Below are 14,518 nucleotides of genomic sequence, written 5' to 3'. Positions count from 1 at the left end.
TTTCTGGCACTCCTCAAAACTAGTTAGCACAAAACAAGACCTATCTAAAAAATAAGGAAAAGAAAAAGAAAAAGACGCATGGGTTGCCTCCCAAGAAGCGCATGATTTAACGTCGTGGTACGATGAAGATTACCAATCACTTGAAATGAAGAATCGCGACGATGTGGCAGTCATCAACTTTTCCAAGATAGTGCTTCACCCGATGCCCATTGACTCTAAATACCTCATCATTACTATTTTTCAATTTTGAAGCACCAAAGCGTGTCACACCAACAACCTCAAACGGGCCACTCCATTTAGACTTGAACTTTCCTGGAATCATCCATAACCGAGAATGGAAAAATAGCACAAGATCACCTTTTTGTTCTAAATGTACTTATCATGGAGGAACTTTATCTTCTACTTGTATAAGGATGAACTTGTATATGCATGGTACCAGAACATATTTAGCACATTCAAATGTGCCACCCTTAAGTTGGCGGTGACATCCCTTTCAAAGTTCAACTTTTTTAAATCCCACATGGCCTTATGCTCAAGCTCCACCGGAAGATGGCAAGCTTTCCAGAACACCAACCGGTATGGAGACATTCCAATTGGTGTTTTGTACTCCGTCCTATAAGCCCATAAAGCATCATCAAGTTTCTTTGACCAATCCATACCGGTTGGCATTCCCTGTCTTTGACAAGATACTCTTTATCTCCTGGTTGGAGACCTCAACTTAACCACTTGCTTGAGGATGATAGGGAGTTATAACTTTATGAGTGACACCATACTTGGTGAGTAAGGAATCAAAAGCCTTGTTGTAAAAATGTGAACCCCCATCACTTATGATAGCCCTTGGAGTACCAAATCTTGTAAAATTGTTCTTCTTCAAAAATGACACCACACTTCTCGCTTCATTATTGGGCTAAGCAATGACTTCAACCCATTTTTACACATAATCAACCGCGTCTAGGATGTAGGTGTTTTCACAAAAGCTCACAAATGGACCCATGAAATCAATACCCCACACATCAAAAATATCTATCTCCAAAATGGTGGTGAGAGGCATTTCATTTTTCTTCTAGATTCCACCCGCCCTTTGACATTCATCACAACGCTTGACAAGCTCCCTTGCATCCTTGTAGACAGTTGGCCAATAGAAACCGCAACTTAAGACTTTAGTCGCTGTTCTTGCTACACCATGGAGACCAGTATAAGGTGAAGAGTGACAAGCCCCAAGAATTTCACTTGGCTCACTCCTCCAGTACGCATCTTCTAATCACGCCATCCGTGCAAATTTGGAAAAGTTACGGTTTATCCCAATAGTAGTCTTGAAAATCCCGTTTGAACTTCTTTCTTTGGTTTGAAGAAACTCAACCAGAATGATCCCGTTGACAAGATAATTTGCCTAATCCGCGAACCAAGGTACCTCCTTCATATAAATAGCCAAAAGTTGCTCATCGGGGAAGGATTCATTACCTCAAGGCCATCATGCAGCCTCCCCTCCTATTCCAAACGAGATAAGTGGTCCGCCACTTTGTTTTCACTTGTTTTCCGATCTTGGATGTCATTGTCAAACTCTTGCAATAGAAGTACCCATATCATAAAATGGGCTTTAGAATCTTTATGTCTCATAAGATAACAAAGCACCTCATGATCCCTATGAACAATCACCTTTGCACCCATCAAGTATGGGTGAAACTTTTCCATAGAAAACACAATGGCAAGAAGCTATTTCTCCGTATCGATGTAGTTGACTTGGGAACTATTCATGCTCTTGCTTGCAAAATAGACCAGATGAAAGATCTTGATGATACGTTTCCCCAAAATGGTTCCTACCGCTACATCACTGGCATCAGACATAAACTCAAAAGGCACACTCCAATTTGGAGCTGTAATGATCGGAGTAGTAGTCAACTTGAGGTTTAGCAACTCAAAAGGCTCTCATGCAATCATCATTGAAATGGAACTTGGCATCTTTGTACAAAAGCTTGCATAATGGGTTTACCACTTTAGAGAAGTCCTTGATGAACCGCTGGTAAAATCCCGTGTTGCCTAAGAAACTCCGCATGCCTTTGACCAAAGTTGGAGGTGGAAATTTATAAATCACCTCAATATTTTCCTTTTCGACTTCAATGCCATTCCTTGAGATCTTATGTCCAAGAGAAATGCCTTCCTCAACCATGAAATGACACTTCTCCTAATTGAGTATCAATTTTGTTTCTTCACATCTTGCCAACACTTTTTTCCAAATTTGCTAGACAATCATCAAAAGAATCCCCGACCATAAAAAAATCACCCCTGAAGACTTCAAGAAAATCCTCTACCATGTCCGTGAAGATAGCCATCATACACCTTTGAAAAGTTGCTGGTGCATTGCACAACCCAAATGACATCTGCGAGAATGCAAAAGTACTATAAGGGCAACTGAAAGTAATCTTCTCTTGATCCTCCAGAGCAATATGAATTTGATTGTAGAAGGAATACCCATCAAGGAAACAATAGAAAGCATGGCCGGCCAACCTATCAAGCATTTGATCAAGGAAGGGAAGTAGAAAATGATCCTTCCTTATGACTTTGTTGTTCTTGCAATAGTCCATACACACTCTCCACCCGGTTACCGTTCTTGTAGGAATCAACTCATTCTTGTCATTGGTGACCAGCGTCATGCCCCCATTCTTTAGGACACATTGCACCGGACAAGTCCACGAACTATCGAAAATGGGGTACACAACCCCAACATCCAACCAATTTCTTATCTCCTTATTGACAACCTCTTGCATGGCTTCATTTATTCTCCTTTGATGTTCAATAGATGGTTTGGCCCCTTCCTCCAAGTTGATCTTGTGCATGCAAAATGCGGGGCTTATCCCCCAAATACTCGCTAAAGTCAATCCAATAACTTTCTTCCTCTTTTGTAGCAATGCCAATGTGGAATCTACCTACACGTTAGTCAAACAAGAGGAAAGAATAATCGGTAAAGGGGAAAAAGTGCCAAGAAATTCATGCTGAAGATGAGGAGGCAATGGCTTTAAATCCAAAATAGGAGGCTCATCAATTGAAGGCTTTGTTGGAGGGGTGGTTCTATTCTCAATATCTAAGGACAATTTGCAGGGCTCATAAGTGTACGACCCATTCCTTGAAAAGCGTTCACACATTCCACATAACCCTCCATTTGTTGATCATCACAATTGAGCAATACACCCTCCAAAGTATCATCAACATTCATCATGACACTTGTTTCCTCAATAATCACATCGGTCATAAAATCCACAAACGAACAAAATACATTGCTATTCGGTTGCCTCATAGATTTGTACACATGGAAAACCACCTTTTCTTAACCCACCCGAAAAGTGAGCTCACCGGCTTCTACATCAACAAGAGCCTTCCCCATAGCAAGGAAAGGTCGACCCAAAATAATTGGCACCTCATAGTCCACTTCACAATCAAGAATCACAAAATTTGTCGTGAGGATGAATTTACCAACATGAACCAACACATCATCAATAATACCCAGCGGTCTCTTCATGGTATGATCCACAATTTGCAACCTCATAGATATGGGTCTTGGTTGCCCAATCCCCAAAGTTTTGAAAATAGAGTAGGGCATCAAGTTGATACTTGCCCCAAAATCACATAAAGCTTTAGCAAAGTTATCATTCCCAATGGTACAAGGGATAGTGAAAGTACCGGGATCTTCCAATTTAGGAGCTATTGAGTGCACAATTGCACTTACTTGATGAGTCATCTTTATAGTTTCACAATTCATCAATCTCTTCTTTGTCACCAAATCCTTCATAACTTTGCATTACCCGGCATTTGCTCCAAAGCCTCAAGCATTGGCACATTGATAGATAGACTCTTTATCATATCAACGAACTTTTGAAATTGGTTCTCGCCATTTTGCTTGCAAACCGTTGAGGGTATGGAGGTGTAAGGTCCCATAGAATTAGCTAATGATTTAAGACTTTATAGTGTACCAACAATAATTCAGAATAGTGTTTTTGAGTTCTAAAAGAGACCCATGGGATAGGACCATTTTATTTTGATTTGAAAACACATATGGAGAGTGTTTTGAAACATATTAAGGAGGTTTGTAAATGGGAAGAAGTTTTTTGGAACGAGTTGGAAATAGTAAGCGGAATAGATATCAAAATTTGCACACTTGAGTTTGAATGGGTATAACTCCCATAATATAAATATAGTTCCAATTAATTTTTCCCCTACAGTGTATCCCTTTGAGTATAGTTTCTAACGCATCAAGCCGTTCGTCATTTGGACTTTCCTACTAAAAGTTATGATCAAATTACTAAAGTCAGACCACCCTGTTATTTTGGCGGGAAGCGAAGCAAGGCTCCCTTCGCCAGATCGGGCGCGGATCCCATCTTCCCTCGTATGCTGTGGGAAGCAACGTGAGGCTCACTTCGTGAGACTGGGCGTTCCCCAGCTTCAGATCCTTTAAAGTCATTGCGTGGGCTCATTTCCCCCATTTCACTTGGACGAATTTTAGAGCTTTCCTCCACTTTCTCAAGACCCCCAACTCCTCCCATATTTTAGGTAAGAAATCCGCATTTTATTAGTGTGAATCGTATCATTTACACACTAGAACTAACTCAATCCACCATGAAATCTTTAGATTTTCAAGAAATTTCTTCAAGAACTCAAAGAAGGGTTTTGCAAGATTTCTTCCAAAAGGTAATCCTACGCCCTTAGACTTACATGCATGGGTATATTATGGGAATATGAGTAAGAAATAAGAATTGGAAGATGGTGATTTAAAGTCATAAGTTTCCAATTTAAAAACGTATCCATTGTAGAGATTGAAAGGTGATTATTTGATGAAATTTTGTTGGTTTGGTGTGGATGGATGGTCATGCATGTGATGTTGGAAGTTATGAATTGTTTAAGAATGGTGGTGGGGTAAATTGTTGGTAAATGGTTGTAGTGGGATGAACTAATTCTATGGTTAAGAAATGTAGAGATTTATGCCTACTAGGAATTTGATAAAATACCTAAATGGCCTAAATTATGGAATTTGTTACTAATATTTGTCCCATTAAATGTTATTGTAGATTGATGTTTCTTAGTGTAGTGGAACACTGTAGTATCATTAAGGGGCAAATTTCAAGAATGTTGGCTAAACCCCCTTCTTCTTAGAATCGAATCCCCCGTTGTTCGTATAACTAGTGTAAGTCTCCAATTTGATCATATTAGAACTGACTATTCCTAATGTATTGTGTTGAATAATATATGTTCAATATTTAATCTAAATGTTTATCATGTGAGTATGTGTCTAAAAATATGGAATATGTGTTAAGAAAGGTTAAGATTTCATGTCAAAATTGAAAAAAGGTTGTTATGCCAAATCGTATAAAAAGCCTCTATGTGCTTAGGATTTCCAAGTTTGTCTGTACGTGTACTAACACCTTACATGATGGGCCTTATTGTTACTGATGATAATGATATTTGAATGTGAAAAAGAGAAAACTTGAAATGTGAAATACGACCAAGTGCCAAGAATGACTTAATAAATGAGACCATTCGTGCTAACGTATTGAAAGATGGGAAAGAAATATGAAATGATATGATTGATCGAAATTGTGGATATGGTTGATGTCTCGAGTGAGATGGCCTAGCCGATCGGGCCGTAATTGAACGCCATGCCGTACACATGGTGGTAACTGTTATGGAAATGATAATTGAAATTGTGGATATGGTTGATGTCTAATGAGAAGACCTAGCCGATCGGGCCGAGAACAGACTCCGTGTAAGAACACGATGGTATTGTGGATTGTGGCATATTGGCACTAAAGATCATCCAACCTAATAAGATAGAAATTGACTTGAGAACTTATGTGACCCTTACTTGATGTTTTAGTATTGTTTGAAGCTCTTATTGAACTCATGACTGTTTCCCCCTTTGTATGATTGTTCATTCTAATGAGATGGTATTATAGCTTTACATACAAGTACTATTCGACAGTAATAACGTTCCTTTTACCGGGGGCGTTACATCTTTAAATGGATGCAGGTCATAGCAAATAATATTGATCGGAGTTAGTGGTGCACCCTCTTCCTAACGGGCTCGGTGAGCCCCATTTCATCCCGGGGTCATGTAGTGTATCTTTTATTCATATTTTTACCACGTTTTGAGGTATAGTTGGGGTGCAGGAAACACTACTGAAAGTAGGTCCTTCTTCTGGCCCAACTTCCTAGTGGTGGTATTAGTACTTAGTGCTCAATCCACTGGAGGGCAAGCTGGGGAAGGCATACGAATGATAACAAATGTCACAAAAACTGGAAATAAGGTATCTAGTTTGTTGTTGATGATGTAACACTCTCTAGCTAGAATTTTAGAGGTTATATCATATGGTACAGCATGGAACTCAGTTCATATAGACATTAAGATATGCAAGGAACACAACAGAGTTAAAAATTCAAAACTCCACTCATGGATCACTTGTGAATTAGGGATGAGAAAAGGCAAGGACAACACAGAAAATGGCCTGTAGACAGTATATGCAGCAACAATAGATAGGCGTACTGGGAATCCTGAAGGTTCAAAAATAAAGGAATGCAGATTGAGTCCAACACAAGTATATGCAAAAGAAATCAGCACACAGGAAAGGCACAACAGAACAAGAAAGAACGAACTACAAATGCGTGAAAATGCAATACCTGGCTATGTTTGTAATAGGCTAGTCTTTATGCATGTTCTAGACCCTAATTATTAGATCATATTGTAATATCAATATTGGTCCTCACAAGTCCAAAATTGATAATAGGATTGATGTAACACACATACATTATCGTCTTACTCCTAGTAAGACAACATGCTACTTTGTTTTTTATTATTATATATATAAACACTAGCCCTAGGCTCCTAGCCTAGTGGATTACTAAAAAAAATGGCAGTTCTATAAGAACTTCTTTTTTGAGATTAAAAGATATCTTCTGGACATATAGAAAAAATCTCTGAAGAAAAAAAGTCTTTTTCTTGTAAACAACACAAGTCTGTTCTGGGAAACAGAAACTATTGCCTTTTCACTATGCTGAAGGTCAGCAAATTGCTATTGGGATCAAGGAGATTACAAAGGATTTGGCTTTGAATAATGATGGACAAAAAGAAGTTGATGATAAGGTAGCTTCAGGCGATTTGAATCGAGCAAACAATGCTAGTAATAAGCAAGGAGTTACACTGGTGGCGGCTCAAGAAGGTAATAGTGATCGAGCTGTTGTCGATCGAGTGACGCATGCTATAATGCCTGAAGCTATTGTTGCTATCAATGGTGACATTACTGCTGTAGTTCCAAACTCATGACCCTTCAAACAAGTCCCCAGAAGAATTGTAACGCAAATCGCAAAGAAGAAAACCATCGCAGAGACGAAACTCTACAAGAAAAACTCAAATATTTCCTTCTTGACCTACGAGCCCCATCTTTAAACCAATATTCTCACTTTTATCACTCACACAACAACTATCACTATTCTAAACAAACCAATTGCAGAAAACAACTAAAAACATAGAAATTTGCAGAACCCGATTTTTGATTTCTGGTTCAATCGAAAAAAAAACAAGAAGAAGAAAAAAGGAAATGAAACAGATAAAAGAGAAAGAAATTAAACTTACTCTTGATTAGGCAGATAATCCAATGGTAGAGATGCCAACTTTCTAATTTTGAAGTGATGAATTTTGCAACCTTATAAGTTTGGAGTGATGAATTTTGCAACATTCGAGTTCTGACTAATGAAGTTTGCAACCTTCTGAACTTTGAAGAGAATAGAAGTCGCGATTGAATAGGGATTGACTTTGAAGTTGAAGTCACCGCTTGATTAGGGATTTTAGCGTGAAATTAATTTTTTGGGAGAGATTTTATGGGGAAAGTGAATTTCTGGAGGGATTTTACAGCGAAAAAATATTTTTGGAGGTTTTGTTTTTATTTTACTTTTAGATTCCCGCGTCTGTCCCGCTACAATTGAGTATTAGAGACCAGATATAAAATTTTATTTATACTAGAATAAGTCTAGTCGTGTATTTAAAAAATAAATTTGGTATGAGACAAGAAAAAATCTCCTCCCTGTAAGTACATTTTTAGAGACCATATTTAAAACTTGTCGCTAAATACTGGTCTCTAATAAGCCTTTTTCTTGTAGTGTAAGAGTTGCCATATGCCCGGGAGAAAAGAACTTGGAAATAAATTTCTCGGTCAATTCTTCCCATGTATGGATAGAATGATTTGGCAACCTCTCTAACAAATCCAAGGCCTTCCCCCGTAGAGAGAAAGGGATTAGCCACAACCTCAAAGCATCCTAGGAGACGTTTGTTTGTTTACTCCCCAAGCAAGTGTCAACAAACCCTTTCAAGTGCTTGTAGGTATTTTGACTCGTAGCCCCGGTGAAGAATCCTCATTGCTATAGCAATGTAAGCATGACATTTATAATTTGAGAGTTGCCTGCCAGAATGCAGGACGGGACTATGGCACTTGCGTATCCTTTATTCGGCAACACCCGGTGTGTAGGCGCTCTATTTGGAGGGGGGGAGTTGGAATGGGAACATCGTCTTGAGGTAGTCGGCCTCGTCTATTTTCTTGAGGTTCTAGAGGAACCTCTTCAACTTGATCGTCTTCCACGTCCACATCTCCTATAGGCATGCTTTAGAGAGGATCATTGTTATTGAGAGCCATTGTTCAACTACAACTGTTTCACAAAAAAGATTAGTAACTCGGAAGGAAAAGAAGACAATTCACACACAAAACCAAATATATAGCTAAATCCATTTTTAGCTCCCCAGCAACAGCACCAAAAAATGATCTCGTCCAATTCACACCCTCTATTCAAGGTGGTGAAACGGTCGATAAAGTAGTAATACCTAACAGAGCCGGGGTCTAATTCCACAGGGAGCTATGAGATTGGGATTAGTGGTGTATATCTAAACTAAGCACGTGAGGTATCTAAGTTGCACTTCCACAAATATGGTTGTGTTTTAATTCTAAAATAAAGCTAAAGATTGCAATTCTAAAAATATAAATTAGGAAAAATTATTTTTGGTGTTTTTCAAATATTTGTAAAAGGACTAGGGCTGTGACCATAACCTAGGTGTTCGCGTAATGGGATAAAGCCTTTTATGATGTTTTGTTGAAAGGGGTGCATTATAGCTCACAATACTGTGTTGCCCACTCAATACCTCTTGGTCAGAGAATGATTTTTCCCAATTTGACTTTCTCAAGACCAAATGGGTATCTACTGAGATGGTTGATAAAAGCTCAAGTCAGGTTGTTACTATCTCTTGGTTGAATCCTTTAATTGGGTTGATCAATTTCTCAATTGACCCAATTTCTTGTTATCTAGGTTGACCTAGACTAGGTCTCTCTTTCTCAATAAGAGACCAAGTCAAAAAGTCATAAATCAATGTTTGCAACCATTAATTCACAATTAAAGCATAAACCTAGCTAAATAACAAATACCCATTCATAAACAAGCATACAAATAATCACCCATAAGGTTTACACACTAGGGTTGGGTCACAACCCTAATTAAGAATCTAGCTACTCATAACGGGTAATGAAGAAAATAGAGAAGAAAAGATAATTAAACTCATATCAAAATATTAAAAGACAAAAATCCAATGTTAAATAACCAAAATAAAATATAGTTTCCTAAAAGAGTAAGAAGAGACGACTACAGAAGTTCAGATATTCAAAACTTGACCTTATTTCGTGAAAAAAGTCTATTTATACATAGTTGGAAATTTCGGACAAAATTTGCCTTTCAGTGGTTCTGCAGCCGCACAATTTTGGATTGCGACTGCATTTCACTTGTTCTACGATCTTCCCAAAACTGAGTGCAGCCGCATAGGGCCCTTCTGTGGACCGCACAAATCCGAGTGCGGCCGCATGGCTGACTTTTGCGGTCGCACAATAATTATACGCTCTGCATCTTGAGATGATACTTTTCTGAACATGAATTCTTTGGTGGCTTATGCGGACGCACAATAATTGTGTTGTCCGCACAATAATTGTGTTGTCTGCACATTACATTAGGCCTCTGATAGACTTCATTTCAACTTCTACAGCCACAGAGAGAATTCTGCAGGCCGCAGATTATGCATCTTGCCTGCTTTTTGTTCTTGAGTTCACTTTAATCAATTTTGAGTTGGATTTCATATTTGTGGCTCATTTTCCAAGACACCTGCATTTAAGAACATTTCATCCATTTTTGGGAATACAATTAAGCACTTTTGGACTAAAACGAAAGTATAAAGGCGCTAATAAGTAGTCAAAATTCCAACTTATAATCGCTAAATGGATCGAGATGGTTCTTGCACAGGAGAGAGGGGAGGGGTCTGATAAGAGGCCTCGTCATTCTAGTGGTTTTAGTAGTGCCTCATCTAGAGGCAGGGGTAGTTTTGGTAGGGGCCATCTTCCCAGGCCATTTCACTCAGCACTTCAGGAATCCCACAGTGCTTCAGGGAATTGCGGCCCTTATGTGCCTTATTTTGGGCAGCCAACCTATAACGCATCATCAGCTCCTATTAGTGCACCACTGATTCAGAGTTTTCACTGTGGTTATCCAGCCTTTTTGTGTCAGTATCCGTTTTAGCAGCCACAACACGGGGATGTATGTTTTTAGTGTTGTGGTTTTGGGCATATCAGGAGGACCTATCCAAGATTATTGGGCAACACGCCACAACAGAGTTCTCATGCCATGATTCTAGCACCAATTGCACCACCACCCGCTCAGCCAGCTAGAGGCAGGGGTCATGCAATTAGAGGTGGAGGTTAGGTTGCTAGAGGTGGAGGTCAAGCTGCTAGAGGTAGAGGCCAGCCAACTAGAGGCCGTCCTGGATATGTAGTTCAGAGTTGTGGGGCCCTGCCCCGATGTTATGGTTTCCCATCCTGGCCTGAGGCTGAGTCATTTGGTGCTTTTATCACAGGTACTATTTTAGTTTTGCCATAGAGATGCTTCAGTTCTATTTGATCTGGGCTCTACTTATTCTTACGTGTCATCCTCTTTTGCTTCATATCTAGTTGTGCCTCGTGATTCTTTGAGTTCTCCTATGTATGTGTCCACACATATGGGAGATTCTATTATTGTAGATCATGTCTATCGGCCGTGTTTGGTTACCATTGAGAGTCTTGACAGTAACACAGATCTCCTACTTCTCGATATGGTAGATTTTGATGTTATCTTGGGTATGAATCGCCTGTCACCTTATCATGCTATATTGGATTGTCACGCCAAGACGGTGACCTTAGCCTTGCTGGATTTGCCTCGATTAGAGTGTATCCATTCTACGAGTAGGGTAATCTCTTATGTGAAGTCTTGACATATGGTTGAGAATGGGTGTTTAGCTTATTTGGCTTATGTTCGTGATTCCAGTGCGGAGGTTCCTTCCATAAATTCAGTACCAGTTGTTCATGAGTTTCTAGAGATGTTTCCTGGAGACCTGCCAAGGATGCCACCTGATAGGAAGATGGACTTCTGCATTGACTTGGCTTCGGGCACTCAGCCCATTTTTATTTTGCCATACCGTATAGCCTCGTAGAGTTGAAGGAATTGAAGGAGCAGTTGCAAGATTTACTTTAAAAGGGCTTCATTAGACCTAGTGTCTCGCCCGAGGGTGCACTTGTGTTATTTGTGAAGAAGGATGGATCGACGAGGATGTGCATAGATTACCAGCAATTAAACAAAGTCACCATCAAGAACAAGTACACATTGCCGAGGATTGATGACTTATTCCATCAGATTCATGGCTCTAAGATATTTTCAAAGATTTATTTGAGGTCTTGCTACCATCAGTTGAGGATTAGGTCATCTGATGTCCCTAAGACAGCTTTTCGGGCTCGGTATAGGCATTATAAGTTTCTAGTGATGTCATTTGGGCTAACAAATGCCCCAACAACATTTATGGATTTGATGAACCGGGTGCTCAAGCCCTATTTGGATTCTTTTCCTATTTGGATTATTGATTATATATTGTTCTATTCCCGTAGCCGAGAGGAGCATGAGCAGCATCTTTAGATCTTACATTAGTCTATAAGATACAGCTAGTTATATACTAAGTTTTCAAAATACGAGTTTTGGTTGGACTCGATCGCTTTCTTGGGGCACGTAGTATCGGAAGAGGGCATTTAAGTGGATCCTAAGAAGATTGAGGCACTTCAGAACTAGCCTATACCTACTTTAGCCACGGAGATCCAGAGTTTCTTCGATTTGGCAGGATATTACCAATGGTTCGTGGAGGGGTTTTCATCTATAACAGCCCCATTGACCATGTTGACTCAGAAGTGTGCCCCGTTCAGATGGTTAGACAAGTGTGAGGTGAGATTTTAGAAGCTTAAGATTACTTTGACTACGGCGCTAGTGCTGGTGTTGCCTATAGGTTCGGCATCTTACACGGTATATTATGATGCATCTCGTATTGGACTTGGTGCGGTATTGATGTAGGATGGCAGGGTAATTTCATATGAATTGCCGCAGTAGAAGGTTCATGAGAAGAATTACCCTGTTCATCACTTAGAGTTTGCAGCCATTGTTCATTCGCTGAAGATTTGGAGGCACTATCCTTATGGTGTGTCGTGTGAGCTATTCATGGATTATTGGAGCTTACACTATTTGTTCAAACAAAAGGATCTCAATTTGAGGTAGAGGAGGTGGTTGGAGCTATTGAAAGACTTTTATATCACCATCTTATATCATCCTCAGAAAGCCAATGTGGTGGCCGATGCCTTCAGTAGAAAGGTAGTGAGTATGGGCAGCCTTGCATACATTCCAGTAGGTGAGAGACCACTTGCATTGGATGTTCAGGCTTTGGCCAATCAGTTCCTGAGGTTGGATGTTTTAGAGACCAGTTGTGTTATAGCTTGCACGGCTGCTCGTCTTCCTTATTTGAGAGCATCAGGGAGCGGTAATATGATGGCCCTCATTTGCTTGTCATTAGGAACATAGTGCGACATAGTGGTGCCAAGCAAGTTACTATTGGAGATGATGGAGTTTTGAGGATACAAGGTCGTGTTTGTGTGCCCAATGTAGATGGAGTTCATGAGTTTATTCTTGAGGAGGACCACAAATCTCGGTATTCTATTCACCCTGGTGCCGCCAAGATGTATCAGGACTTGCGGCAACATTATTGGTGGAGAGAGATGAAGAAATATATAGTTGCATATGTAGCTCAGTGTCTAAATTGTCAGCAAGTAAAATATGATCATGGTGGTTTGCTTCAGAAGTTGGAGATTCATGAGTGAAAGTGGGAGCGTATCATAATGGATTTAGTTGTTGGACTCCTACGGACTCAGAGGAAGTTCGATGTGGTATGGGTTATTGTGGACAGGCTGACCAAGTCAGCCATTTCATTCATGTGGTATTTACCTGTTCTTCAGAGTGGTTGGTTGAGATTTACATCCGCAAGATCTTTTGCATTCATGGTTTGCCGGTGTCTATCATTTCTGACTGAGGTACACAGTTCACCTCACACTTATGGAGGGCAGTACAGCGTGAGTTGGACATGCAGGTTGAGTTGAGCACAACATTTCATCCTCAGACGGATAGACAGTCCGAGCTCACTATTTAGTTATTGGAGGACATGCTCCGTGCTTGTGTTATAGTCTTCATAAGTTCTTAGGTCCAGTTTTTGCCACTTACGGAGTTTGCCTACTACAATAGCTACCAGTCAAGCATTCAGATGGCTCCCAATGAGGCATTATATGGGAGGCAGTGTCGTTCGTCAGTTGGGTGGTTCGATCCAAGGGAGGCTCGGTTGTTGGGTATAGATTTGGTACAACATGCCTTGGATAAGGTCAAGATTATTTAGGATCGACGTCGCACAACTCAGTCTAGGCAGAAGATTTATGCTGGCCGTAGAGTTTATGATGTTGCATTCATGGTTAGAGAGATTATATTGCTCTGGGTTTCACCCATGAAGGGTGTGATGAGGTTCGGAAAGAAGGGCAAGTTGAGCCCTAGGTATATTTGACCTTTTGAGATTCTTCAGAGAGTGGGTGAGGTGGCTTACAAGCTCACATTGCCACCTGGTTTATAAGTAGTCCATCCGGTGTTTCATGCTTCCATACTCTGGAAGTATCACAATGATCTGTTCTATGTGCTAGATTTTAGCTCAACCTAGTTGGACAAGGATTTGACTTACGAGGAGGAGCCGGTGGCTATTCTAGCCCCGCAGGTTTGATAGAATAGGTCAAAGAGTTATCCTTCAGTTCGAGTGCAGTAGAGATACCTGCCGGTCGAGGTAGCTAATTTGGCAGTCCGAGTCGGACGTGCAGAGTAGATATCCACACCCTTTCACTATCACGACCCAAACCTATAGGCCACAACAGGCACCCAGTACCTTAGTCAACCGAGTACGAACATACATATCTTTCTTATCGTACTCTTACAAGCAAATGGGCAAAATTGGCCGTAATGGGATAACCATAATAAACATAAGGGAACACTCAATATAGGACAACCCAACCTGATATAGAAACTTATATAAGTTACATACGCGCCTATAAGGCCAACCTGATCCTTTATACACTCA

Source organism: Nicotiana sylvestris, chromosome 8, assembly GCF_000393655.2.
Source record: "Nicotiana sylvestris chromosome 8, ASM39365v2, whole genome shotgun sequence".
Classification (NCBI taxonomy): Eukaryota; Viridiplantae; Streptophyta; class Magnoliopsida; order Solanales; family Solanaceae; genus Nicotiana; species Nicotiana sylvestris.
This window is presented reverse-complemented; position numbering follows the sequence as displayed.